The sequence below is a fragment of the Typopeltis vanoorti genome, chromosome 13, assembly GCF_054136105.1.
Source record: "Typopeltis vanoorti isolate ZY-2024b chromosome 13, IOZ_Tvanoo_1.0, whole genome shotgun sequence".
NCBI lineage: Eukaryota > Metazoa > Arthropoda > Arachnida > Uropygi > Thelyphonidae > Typopeltis > Typopeltis vanoorti.
In genome coordinates, this window is record NC_143561.1 from 95,831,358 (window position 1) to 95,844,773 (window position 13,416).

General features: G+C 43.7%; 1 pseudogene; it reads left to right on the plus strand.

Moving 5' to 3' along the window:
- Positions 1 to 11,881: 11,881 nt before the first annotated feature.
- LOC150100389 (U2 spliceosomal RNA) lies at positions 11,882 to 12,051 on the plus strand (annotated as a pseudogene).
- Positions 12,052 to 13,416: the final 1,365 nt, after the last annotated feature.

Below are 13,416 nucleotides of genomic sequence, written 5' to 3' on the forward strand. Positions count from 1 at the left end.
TAGACCTTTCTGAAAATGACCTTCAAGTGAACACCTCTAAAAATACACAATCCTGGAGTGACATTGTATCACAGAGTGTAAAAAAGCGTCCAGGCAGTGTTAAACAAAATAAAGGAAAGAAAACTAAACAGGATGAAGAGACGTCCTCCGATGAGGATGTTGACCTTCAGGCCTTAGTCTTCCCTCTACGGGTAAATAACTTCGATAAGATATCTAATGTTGTAGATTCCCGAGGACCACCAACTGTCATCACCACCGACTATAAGACCTTCGGTGTGAGATGGGGAAAAACATCATTCACCAACATTAGACGTCTCACCAAAAATCAACTAAAAGTTATCCCTGAACTGACCGCAGCGGGCCTAGCAGAAGTCCATAAGGCCATAACAACTCTGGCCAACCTAGATGATGATGAACTTGTAAGTAGACTGCTAGCTGCTCATCCTCAGTCAATATAGGAAGAAACACCCTGTAAATAAGGTTGGATAATTTATACCAAACCCTTTTAAAGTCAAATTTTGAATATTCCAAATTTAAAAATAACTTATGTTTTTTTCGGACATATCAAAATTTTATGCCTAGGAAGTTTAAAACTGAGGCAACCAATCACAAAGTCTTTTAAGTTAGGATCTATTAGCAGGTATACTGCACCTTAGAGGAAAAGTTTTTACCTTCCTCTATAAGCAGAGTCAGGCAAATTACCAATTATTAAGTTTACCCCCCATATGTCGGGCTCTTCAGCCCGCAAACAGAAATGATGACGGGTAACCCGTATACACTCTTAAAGTGATCGGTACTAGTCTGATCTGTTCTTAGCCTGGACGAAACCATCAGAACCACATTCCAACAATACGGAACCGTACAGGAAGTGTGCAGAGGCACAGTTAAAGATTATCCCTCCATTGAACAGGGTGACAAATTACACGTTAAGATCATGATGAAAAAAGTCATCCCTAACTTTCTAGTCATCCAGGGATACACGGTGATGGCAAGCTATACAGGCATGACCCGTCTCTGCAGCCGGTGTCGTCTTGGCGGCCACACTGCCCGATACTGTCCTAAAAATAAATGTGGGAACTGTGGCATCATAGGCCACTCCCAAGCAACATGCTCAGAACCTTGCAGCCAGTGTGGTGATCTTGACCACATCAAATATCAATGTAAAAAAGGGAGCCCTACGTTATCATCTGAAGAGTTCCCTCCTCTCCCGAACAAAGTCCAGACAACTGAAGCCACACCGTCTCATCCAAATGTTATTCAAGAAACCGCACAAAGTGAAGCAGACGTTGAATCTCAAGCACTAAATGCCATAGATGACAATTCTCAAGTTCTATCCTCAGAAGACTCCGAGGAGCCACCATCAATAGTAACTGCTCCAGATGACAAATCACAAGCAGACTCCCAGGAGCCGCCATCAACATCAATGAATACTCAAGCACCATCTATAGCATCAATGGTATGGTTAGAGGGAGATGAAGAATCTCAAAGTGAAAGCGAGTTAATCGCCGAAAACATAAAAACATTGAAAACAAAGAGAGCTTCAAAGAGACCAGGCAGCGTTAAAGAATCAGCTGGAAAAAAAACAAAACCTGACGAGGACACACCATCCGATGACTCGGAGGCTGATTCCGCCCACAGCGCTACAGCCTTCCCTCTAACCGTTAACAATTTCAAGGAGATTAAAAACGTTGTTGACCGCATTGGTCCACCCACCATCTTCACAGATGACTTCGAGACCTTCGGTCTCACATGGGGAGAATACAACTTCTTCAATATAAAGAAAATAACCAAAAACAAACTGAAAATAGTAACAGGACTCTCCGAGTCTGGTGCATCAGAAGTCCTGAAGGCCGTTAATGTTCTGTCCAAACTCGATGAGAAAGAGAGAACGGAGAAACTCCTTTCGTCACATTTCCAACATGAATAGGGACCTAAGTCCACAAGGATAAAGGAAGAAACACCCTGCAAACAAGGTTCGCTGCTTTTTGCACCGAACTTAAACAGTCTAATCTCTAACGTTTCAAAAATTAAGCTTTAAATTTCTCTAGCACTAGGCCTATGAAGTGAAAACAGAGGCATACTTCAAACAAAACTTTTGTTATTAGGTTAAACTAGCTGGTCAACAGCGCCATAGAGGGAAGGTTTATCCTTCCCTTTAAAAGCTGTGTAAGGCAAATTAGTAGGACATAAGTTTACCCTTGCAGAGTCGGGCTCTTAAGCCCGCGAACAGAAATGATGACGGGTAACACCGTGTTTACTATTTAAAGTGATCGGTACTCGGCTGATCTGTTCTTAGCCTAAACCGTACGTCGCAAGTTCGTAGTTGAAGTTCCTGAGACCGTGCACAGCCCAGTTGGTAAGACAATTTCTTTTTCTTTCTCTGCTTATTGGATTTGTTTTTTTTTGTCTTGTCTTGTGCACGGTTGTTGAATTTCCCCTGTAAGCAGAAGTTTTCTGCTGAAAGGGGAAGTTTTTGCATTTCTCTTTATTTTCTTTGTAAAAAAGTCCATAAGTTTTGGACTGTGTACAATTACTTTGTTCTGTTCCACTTAGCTAGTGTGACAGTTTTGTATTTAGAATTGTTTCTCTATACTTATATTCAGTGAAAATTATGGCTTCGTTTCTACCGAGAGTGAAAACACTCGGCATTGTAGCAAATGCTAAATTAGACAAGCGTACTTTAGTTAAAGCATTAGTCGACAGTGTTGGCTCAGAGAACATTTATGGTTTCACCCCTTTTGGGGGTGGCAGGTTTCAATTAGTTGTGAAAGATGTAAATACGCGAACGAAACTCCTTCAGGGTTTCGAGTGTGCAGGGGAAAAAATTTACCCCTTTATGGTAGGGAGTGTTCTGAAGACGCTAAAAATCGATAGATTCCCTCTCGAATACCTGGAAAGAGGGAATGAAGTAATCCAAAAAGTTTTTTCCAAGTATGGAGAAATCCGTGACATCAAACTGTTAAATGACACTGACATGCCAGACTGGAAATCTGGGGAGGTCTTGATCACGATGGAGATGAAAACGGCCGTCCCCAACTTTGTATTCATAGGTTCCGCCAGGGTAATGGTGAATTATCCTGGCGTCAGGAGACAGTGTTTCAGGTGCAGCTCATATGATCATCTTGGAGCCGACTGCCCTAAAATCAAGTGTAGAAACTGCCTAACGGCAGGCCATGGACTGGATCAGTGCCAAAGACCCTGCCTAAAGTGTGGAGACACGGATCATAAGGTGGACACCTGCCCACATCGAAATCATGCCGAAAGAATAGGAGGGACTATAATACCCATCACCCCTATTCTACATTCGGATTCTGAATCTCCAGAGGAGGTTTACTCTCCAGCTCTCTCAGAACCAGTCAGCAAGACGATAGCGGAAGGGGAACATGCTACCTTCCATCAGACCAGCCTGGGAAAAACAAAGCAGCATAAAAGGACTCCAAAAGTTGCAGCCCCTACAAATGAGGATGCACAAATCAGCAGCACGGAGGAAATGGACGTATCTACTGCGTCAACTAAGCGGTCTTTAGACGAGGAAAGAGGTGTCAAGAAGTCAAAATCAAAGGAGGAAAGTGACGAAAGCCAACCGGAGGTTTTTGAGGGCAAGGATATCCTCAAAGGTGGAGCGATCCTGATAAGAGACTTCCAAGGATCTCAAGAAATTGTAGATAATATCCTACCATTATTTGATAAGATAGGAGAGCCAGTTTTTTTGATACCACAAGGGGGGAATTCCTCAACGGATAGTATAGGGTTTAAATGGGGTGCCCTTACTGTACAAGATCTAAGAACAGTCACGTTGGAACAATGTAAAGAAGCCTTGAACCTAAAGGAGGAGGACATGTGTGCTTTTTATGCTACCTTAGTTCATCTAGCAGAATGCAACATACCTCCTTCTTAATGAACCGCAGTTTTCAAATAGCAACCCTTAATATAAACGGTTTTTGCAACCCCCACACGCAACGCGCTGTCTGGAGACTGATGTTATTACACAATATTAATATTTTTTTTATCCAGGAAACCCATTTTTCCCGACACTGGGATGTGGAAAATTTCTCTAGAAGCTTCCCAGTCACTAGCTACTGGTGTTTTGGAGACTCCCACTCTAGGGGGGTGGGTATAATCATCCGCCCCCCTATTGTGGGAGGTTTCTTTAATGTACAAAAAGACGCAATAGGACGATTAGTATCTGTGGACTGGAAGTATGGTGGCCGCACTACCCGTTTTGTCACAACCTATGCCCCGAATAGCCCGCACCAGCGAAGGGGTTTCTTTGCCTCGCTAGAAAACTTCTTTCTGGGAGTGCAACACCTAATCGTAGCGGGAGACTGGAATTGCGTAGAAGACACCCGTTATGACAAAATAGGAGGAAACGCTAACATCGGAACTGGTGGGTTTGAAGTTTTAAAACGCTGTTGTGAAAACTTTGAACTTGTCGATATTTGGCGGCAACACAACCCTCTCAGAGTTGGAACAACGTGGTGCCGTGGTCGAATATCGACAAGGCTAGATAGGTTTTACATATCGCAATCCTTACAGCCACATGTCTGTGCGATACGGCACGTTGCAGTAAGCGGTCTGTTGACTGATCACCAAATGGTGTTGTTAAAAATAAAACTCCCAGAGGTCATGGAAACAGCCAGAGGCCCTTGGAGGCTTCCTCCCACCTTCCCCGGTCTTTTTAGCAACAAGCTACAGCGCCTCTGTGAAGAATGGAGAAACATCAGCTGGGACTGGGAAACATGGCTAACGTTTAAACTGCAGGCAAAGGAACTTTTTCAACAGTGTGGGCGCGAAAGAGCGCAAGAATGTCGGAAACGTCTAAGGGATCTCTACAGGGAGCTCGGCTGGTACCGCGCAAGTGAGCGGAGCGGGGCTCCTTGTAGCGATCTCATTAGACAGGTTGAAATAGAATTGCAGCAGGAAAGGCAGAAAAAGGTCGATGACCTCGATTTTCGTGCCAGGCTACATCTTAGATATCTGGAGACGCCTTCCGCTGCATTCTATAACCAACAGCGGGTGGCGGCATATGACGATCGAACGGTTTACCAGATCCAGGAGAACGGCTATATGCTTAAAACGACGCCGGAAATCCTCCAGCATTTTTATCAGTATTACCTCAGCGCCTTTTCGGATCGGCAGGGAGCGGATGACTATAGCCAGTGGGACGTCATGCGTCTTCCCGACCATTTTGCTGCCCTGCACGACAGGCCAATAATTGCGGGAGAAATCAAAGCAGCCTCTAAGAAAATGCAGGCAAGGAAAACACCTGGATTGGATGGATTAGGGATTGAGTTTTATCGATCTATTTGGGATTTCGTCTCACCGATTTTAGTAAAATTATTTAACGATTTCCTCACTTCGGGAAACATCCCCGAGGATTTCGTTAAAAGCTACACAGTCTTCATTCCGAAGAAGGATCGCGATCGCACTTTAGCTAGTAACTGGCGACCGATCTCACTGACAAATGTAGACTACAAAATCTTCACTAAACTTATCTGCAACCGCATGAAATGCGGCATAGAAAATGCCATTATCAGCTCCCAGGTTTATGGAATCCCAGGTAGGTTGATGGAGCTGAATCTCTTTTTCCTAAGAGATCTAATCCGACTTGCAAAAAACAAAGATTACCCTCTAGCGCTTCTCTCTACGGATCTGGAAAAAGCGTTCGATAGTGTCAGGCACACCTACTTACAGGACACGCTCCAAAAAATAGGGGTGGGAGCTAAGCTCCGCCGTGTAATACAAAACATTTACGCGGGGGCTTCCACTCACGTTTCCATTAATGGATTCCTTTCAGAACCAGTTCCTATGGAAAAAGGGGTGAGGCAGGGCTGCCCGTTAAGTCCTCTCCTTTTTTCTATAGCACTAGAGCCCCTCATTAGGAAAATTGACACCTCCCCTGCAGTCAGGGGAATACCGTTACCCATAGTCTCCAGACAGAGCAAAATTGTTGCCTATGCCGATGATGTGGTAGCTACTCTCAGGGATCCTGACTCTATCTACATCTATTTCGGCATATTGCAGCAATTCAGCATAATCAGTGGTCTTCGCGTCAATACACAGAAAACAAAAATTAAAATTCTAGGAAATTTCCATAGCACACGCCTTCCGTTCGGTTTAACTCCGCAAATCGAACCTCTTACAGTGTTAGGGGTTCCTTTCCTTGAAACTCCAGTGTTGCCCTTAAGGAAACTACAGGCGACTTGTACAGAAAAATTACAGCCGTTCAAAGCTAACTACTTTTCCTTTTATGGAAGAGCTACAGTCATCAAAACAATAATTACCCCTATGCTGATGCATACCATTAATGTTACAGACATACAGGACATACAGGAAAACCAGCTTTACAGTCCGCTGATTAATTTTTTTTGGAACGATAGGAAACATGAAATTAAAAAAGAATACTTAAAACTCGCAACCGTTGAAGGGGGTTTTTCGCTCCCTAAATTAAAATGTTTGTTTTTTGTTAACGCTTTTAAAACCCTACGGAAGGCTTTACAGTCAAATCACATTTCTGGTACTTTAATTAGATACTTCTTAGGGTTCTTTTTGCCCCTCTTTGGGACCACGGGATATGCTGGTCCGTGTGTGGAGGTTGTGCCTGAGTGGTACTATCCACTTTGTTTATACATCAAGAAGTTCAAAACAGACGGGTTGGATATTTTAAAAATGAAGTCCCAGAAACTATACTGGGAGTTTTTTCGCCTTTCCAGGTATGATATTCCGCAAATCCAAACGAACATGGGAATACTATTCCAAAACATAAAGGACAGTTGGGGACAGCCTTTTCACAGAGATTTGGCGTGGCGGATCGCCTATGGGCGGCTCCCTGTGAAACTAGTAAAGTCCCGATACATACCGCGTCCATGCGATCCTTTTTGTGATGTCTGTCGTGACATCGAAACAGTGGGGCATTTTTTCTATTTTTGTCCTCCCGCTCAGCGGATTTGGCAAAAATTAAGCACGGTACTGGATATTCCAATGCTGACATTTGAAGAAGTGGTGTACTTACAGTTTCCCCCACCCGTCAGGAAAACTCAAAGGTTCACAATTTTCCTGATAAATGTACTTAAGTATCATATCTGGAAAGTGCGAAAAAAATTACAGATACACGATGGAAATCGGGTTTATGCCAAAATTGTTAGTGGTTTTTATTTCTATCTACCACAATTTCTAGCGCAGGAACGATATCTGTTAGGGGATGGGCGGTTTGTCAATAAATGGTGCAAACCACCAATCCTCTGTGTTCTAACACAGGGACAAATAAAACCATGTATCTTTCTTTAATTTCTCGATCATAAGTAAATTTGTTGGTCTTACAGTTCTACAGGCGGGGGTTGGCCTGATAGAACCCGAGCAGCGAAGGCTTACGTCGAGGCGGTACAGCTCCTTGTGGGCTGTATCACTCGGGGCAGGTCCTTCCCCCATTTTTTTGGTCAAACGGTTCTTTGTTTGGATCTTTTTTTGGTTCTTACTTCTCGGTTCATTTGATTGGTCACCTCAAGGTACTCTTCGGAGTTTACTAATTAGTTTATTTTTTTTCAGAACAGATGTGAGGAGATGATGTCTGCGGACCTTTTTAGCCACAACCTTCGGGTCATATAGTTAATCAGGTCGACTGAGGCCTCTTTTACCTACTACTATCTTACTCTATCTTTCTCTCCCGTCTCTTGCTATCGGCTGACCCTCAGCGCTCTTTTTACTCCATAGGCCAATGATGAGAGATATGAACTCCTATAATATCTGTGAGAAGTGCATTGTGTATTATAGTTGCCAAAACTTTATTAGCGGTAGCAGCTTGAATATCTACAGGGTTCCCTTTTTCGGGGGCCTAGATAGATATTATAAGCTGCTATTAGGCTAATACCAAAGTGTAGTATCTGTTCTTAGAACAATACGACCAAAACCCCGGACTGGGGCAAGAACAAACACTTGTTTTTTTCAGTGGTGAGGCTTGATCCCTCATTACACAGGCCTACCTGCCTGTGAATTCACTGTCCCCTCTGTTCACTTCAGTGACAGAGGTAGCCGGCAGGCTCCACCCGCCAAGAAGACCAGTGGTGGTGGTGTGTATCTTATATATGCACACCAGGACAGGGGACTCACAGGTATAGACCTAGAGGGACTTCCTCGCAAACCCCCCATAACAGCTTCAGTTCCACCGCCTTCCACCTATAAGGTGCGAACTGTCCAACACTAAAGGATAGGACAAACTCTTGGGAGTGGGACTAGGGCTAGGCCCGCCCTCCACAATGACGTCTATTGCAAAGTCTAGGGATCTGACCGTTAGGTTTACCCTAAACAAGACTGTGAATCCAGAAGATCTTGCTGAGGCTCTTTCCACCGTTATCGATGTTGATCACATCCGCAACATCAATTGTTGGGACTACTTTAAGGGCCTCTATGAGGTAACACTTAAATATCACGTTACCAAGGACAAGTTAGTTGACAAAGGAATTGACCTAAATGGTGTGCATTTCCATCCCACACCTTTAAAGAATGACAAAATAAAGTATGTCTATCTTAAGAGACTACCTGCTGAGATCTCGGACGAGACCCTGAAATCCACCTTCCAACAGTATGGGACCGTCCACTCCATCCACAGATCTCATATGAAGAAATTTCCCAACATTGAGCTAGGTGACAAAATATATTTGAAGATAGAGATGACCAAAACCATCCCAAATTTTGTCTCTATACAAGGCTATTACGTTATGGCCAGCTACAGCGGCATGGTCAAGCTCTGTAGACGTTGCCACCTCGGCGGTCACACATCTATAGACTGCCCCAAAACCAAATGTGGGAACTGCGGCGTTATAGGCCACTCCCAGCCAAAGTGCACAGCACCTTGCAGCCTGTGCGGAAAAGATCACAAAAGGTACGAGTGTACGATGGGGAACGCCACCACATCCCCGGAAGACTTTCCACCACTTCCAAAGAAAGTTCCTGTTACACCTACAAGTATAGTGCCGACTCTCTCAGTCGAAGAAGACAATATCGTACCATCTGACAGTATCTCTATACCTTCTAGCAGTGATATCCCTTCCACAACAGCAGAAGTAGATAATACAGTACCTTCAGAGTTTACCTCTATTCCTTCCGCAATAACACCAATAGACCCAGGTCATTCAGCCTCAGGAAGCCTTTCAGCTTTGAACTGGGGATCTGATAACGAGGATCTCTCGGAAGAGGACTTTAAAGAACATACCCCTAAACCTCCAACCTGGAGCAACATCGTCGCCCAAGGTATAAAAAAACGCCCTGGCAGCACAAAACAAAGCAAGGGAAAAAAGACCAAGCAAGATAAAGGGACGTCCTCTGAAGAAGATGACGACCTGGAACCCATGTCCTTCCCTCTAAATGTAAATCATGTAGAGAAAATCAGCAATGTAATAGACTCCCAAGGTCCACCCTACATCGTGACCAAGGATCACAAGACCTTCGGAGTCAGTTGGGGAGCATCATCATTCCCCAACATTAAGAGAATTACCAAGAACCAATTAAAGATCATCCCAGAATTGACAGACGCAGGTATTACAGAGGTCCACAGGGCAATCACCGCATTAGCCAACTTAGATGAGCGAGAATTAATAGAAAAGCTTCTGTGCCTGTAAATATAGGAAGAAACACCCTGTAGATAAGGTTGACTATACTTCTGTCAATCCTTTTAAACCAAAAAATTTAAAACAAATTTATTTTCGGAATATTTCTAATATAATGCCTAGGAAGTGTAAACTGAGGCAACCATCACCATAGTTATGTAGTTAAGTTACATTAGCTGGTCTACTGCACCATAGAGAGAAGTCTCCGTACTTCCCTCTAAAAGCAGAGTCAGGCAAAAATTTTTAAAATAAGTTTTAAGTTTACCCCAACTCGGGCTTTTTAGCCCGCATACAGAAATGATGACGGGTAACCCGAATATACTCTTAAAGTGATCGGTACTAGTCTGATCTGTTCTTATCAGCTTTCGTAGTTGTGAAAGTGCCTTTTTTTATTGGTGCTGGCAGCTTGGATAGCTTTAGGGTTTCCATTTGGAAACCGGGTTATCGTAAGCTGCTGGGCTAATATCATACTGTAGCATCTGTTCATAGAGGCTTGATATCAGTGTGTGAGTTTCTTTGAAACTCTTGGTTTCAAGTCCCGTGAACAGACTACAGTATAAACCCCGGACAGGGGCAAGGACAAACACTTGGTAGTGGTGGGATCAGGGCTAGGCCCCCCCCCCCTAGAATGGCGCCGAGGGACTTAACCGTCAGGTTTACCTTCAAAACATCGGTAAATCCTGAAGCCCTTGCTGAAGCCCTCATTAGTGTAGTTGATGTGCAGCATATATGCAATATCAACTGCTGGGACTTCTTCAAGGGTCTTTATGAAGTTACTCTGAAGTACCATGTTACTAAAGACAAATTGATTGAAGAGGGTATTGTCTTAGATGGTGTACATTTCCACCCCACACCATTAACAAATGATAACATCAATCAAGTTTACCTCAAGAGATTACCAGCTGAGATCTCGGACGAGACCCTCAAAACTACCTTCCAACAGTATGGGACCGTCCTTTCTATTCATAGGTCTCACATGGAGAAATTTCCTAACATCGAACTAGGTGATAAAATATACTTGAAGATAAAGATGACCAAAACAATCCCAAATTTTATATCCATTCAAGGTTTTTACGTCATGGCCAGCTATAACGGCATGATCAGACTCTGTAGACGTTGCCACCTCGGTGGACATACTTCTCAAGACTGCCCCAAAACTAAATGTGGGAACTGCGGCACTATTGGCCACTCCCAACCAAAATGCACAGAACCTTGCAGCCTATGTAAAGAGGATCATCGTAGATACCAATGTACAAAGGGGAACATCTCCACATCTCCGGAGGACTTCCCACCTCTCCCAAGTAAAGTCTCTGTTATAACAGAAACCACAGAAACAAGTACTGTACCATCTCTCCCAGATGAAGCACAGTCTGTAGCACCATCAGAGGATTCTTCTCTTCCTCTTCTCAGTGACTGCCCGTCTACCATAACACCCATAGACACAGTGCAGTCAGCCTCAGCCAGTAATTTGACTTTAAGTGATGATATTGCAGACCTTTCTGAAAATGACCTTCAAGTGAACACCTCTAAAAATACACAATCCTGGAGTGACATTGTATCACAGAGTGTAAAAAAACGTCCAGGCAGTGTTAAACAAAATAAAGGAAAGAAAACTAAACAGGATGAAGAGACGTCCTCCGATGAGGATTTTGACCTTCAGGCCTTAGTCTTCCCTCTACGGGTAAATAACTTCGATAAGATATCTAATGTTGTAGATTCCCGAGGACCACCAACTGTCATCACCACCGACTATAAGACCTTCGGTGTGAGATGGGGAAAAACATCATTCACCAACATTAGACGTCTCACCAAAAATCAACTAAAAGTTATCCCTGAACTGACCGCAGCTGGCCTAGCAGAAGTTCATAAGGCCATAACAACTCTGGCCAACCTAGATGATGATGAACTTGTAAGTAGACTGCTAGCTGCTCATCCTCAGTCAATATAGGAAGAAACACCCTGTAAATAAGGTTGGATAATTTATGCCAAACCTTTTTAAAGTCAAAATTTTTGAATATTCCAAATTTAAAAATAACTTATGTTTTTCGGACATATCAAAATTTTATGCCTAGGAAGTTTAAAACTGAGGCAACCAATCACAAAGTCTTTTAAGTTAGGATCTATTAGCTGGTATACTGCACCTTAGAGGAAAAGTTTTTACCTTCCTCTATAAGCAGAGTCAGGCAAATTACCAATTATTAAGTTTACCCCCCATATGTCGGGCTCTTCAGCCTGCAAACAGAAATGATGACGGGTAACCCGTGTACACTCTTAAAGTGATCGGTACTAGTCTGATCTGTTCTTATCAGCTTAATATCTGATACGGAGGTCCATCGGACCCCAAGATGTTAAACTGATTTTTGGAACTCGGCGGAATGATCGGGGCTCGCTCCACGTCTGCCACGAGTTGCTCTGGCCTTGCACTACCTCCAGAGTCGGCTCATTATATCGAAACCAAAAAAAAAAAAGGCGGGCTGATCGCACCGGCACCCACACAGAGCGGAGGGAGTCTTCCGCCCGGCTATCTTTGCGAACCGGTTCCAGGGCGCCTCTTCCAAGATGAAGGGCAGCCACTCCAAAACACGTCGCAAAACTTTCGACGTCGCTGTTATCTTTGTACCCGGGTCGAGCCCGGTTCCTGTGAGACGAAGGGAAGCCACTCCAAACACACCGCAAGAATTTCGACGTCACGTGACTCATAAGAGTTGTGCTCGCTACTACACGAAAAGACCAAAATAAAAAAAAAAACACACCAAAGCTCGCTGATGTAGGTAGGGGGGCGGGGGGAGGGGAGGCGTATTTTATTGTTTTCATGTGTACTATATAACCGCCATGTCTTTTTTTGTTTGTCTGTGTATTACATTACCCCGGCGTGTCTGATAACGACCTGCAAATGCGACGCGTGTTGTTCTAGTCCATTTCCTCTACTGAAAACGCGAAATCGAATCGGGGGGGGGGGATCGTCACGAAGTTTGAGTTGGCGTCTACCAACAAGATGGGATTTGCTGTAGATATAGGCGTGCTGATGAAGGTACGGTTTCTGATTGGAAGGGCTGGCCTTGCATCGCCACTTCTTCAGATCAGAGTCCCTCTACGAGCCCCGTGCTTCCGCGCAACGGGTGCAACTTTAGGACCCGGGTCGAGCCCGCTTCCTACAGCGAACGCAAGGACGAAGGAACCGTCTCGGAAGGCGTCGCCTCCAGAAGACCTTGAAAGTCTCTCTGAAAGAAGCAGACCGCACACCCGCGGCGTGCGGTCATCGCAGGGGAAGACCACCTTCTTCCGGACCGCAGGTCGTTATCGCTTCTCGGCCTTTTGGCTATAAACATGACCCAGCCCATAAACATGATAGACGGGGTTTTAATTTTGCCTTGCCTACCAACGTTACACCTAAATGAGCACTTGACTTTTGTTTTAAATCCAGATAGAAATCACCACGATCATACCTGCACTAAATCCTGATTAGTTATCTTGTATCATCGCCTAAATGCAGAGGATATCGATTATATACAAATGATTAAAAATTGATTTAATGTATTACTTTGCTCAAACTACTCGCGTTATAAGTTGCGATGAAATAAATGTTGAAATAGCCTGTAATGAATGAAAGAAAAAGAAATTCTATACAGATGCCTCCAGATTTAAGGATAATAATAATAAACATGCAATCCTGGATTAAATCTGGGACGTATTTCGTAATGTTTTATGAACTTTAACTATTAAACCAGTTTAATTTAACTATATAACAATAAAACAATACAACAACCTAGGAATGAATTTGAAAAATGATTGGATTTTAACGTAGATCTTTGAA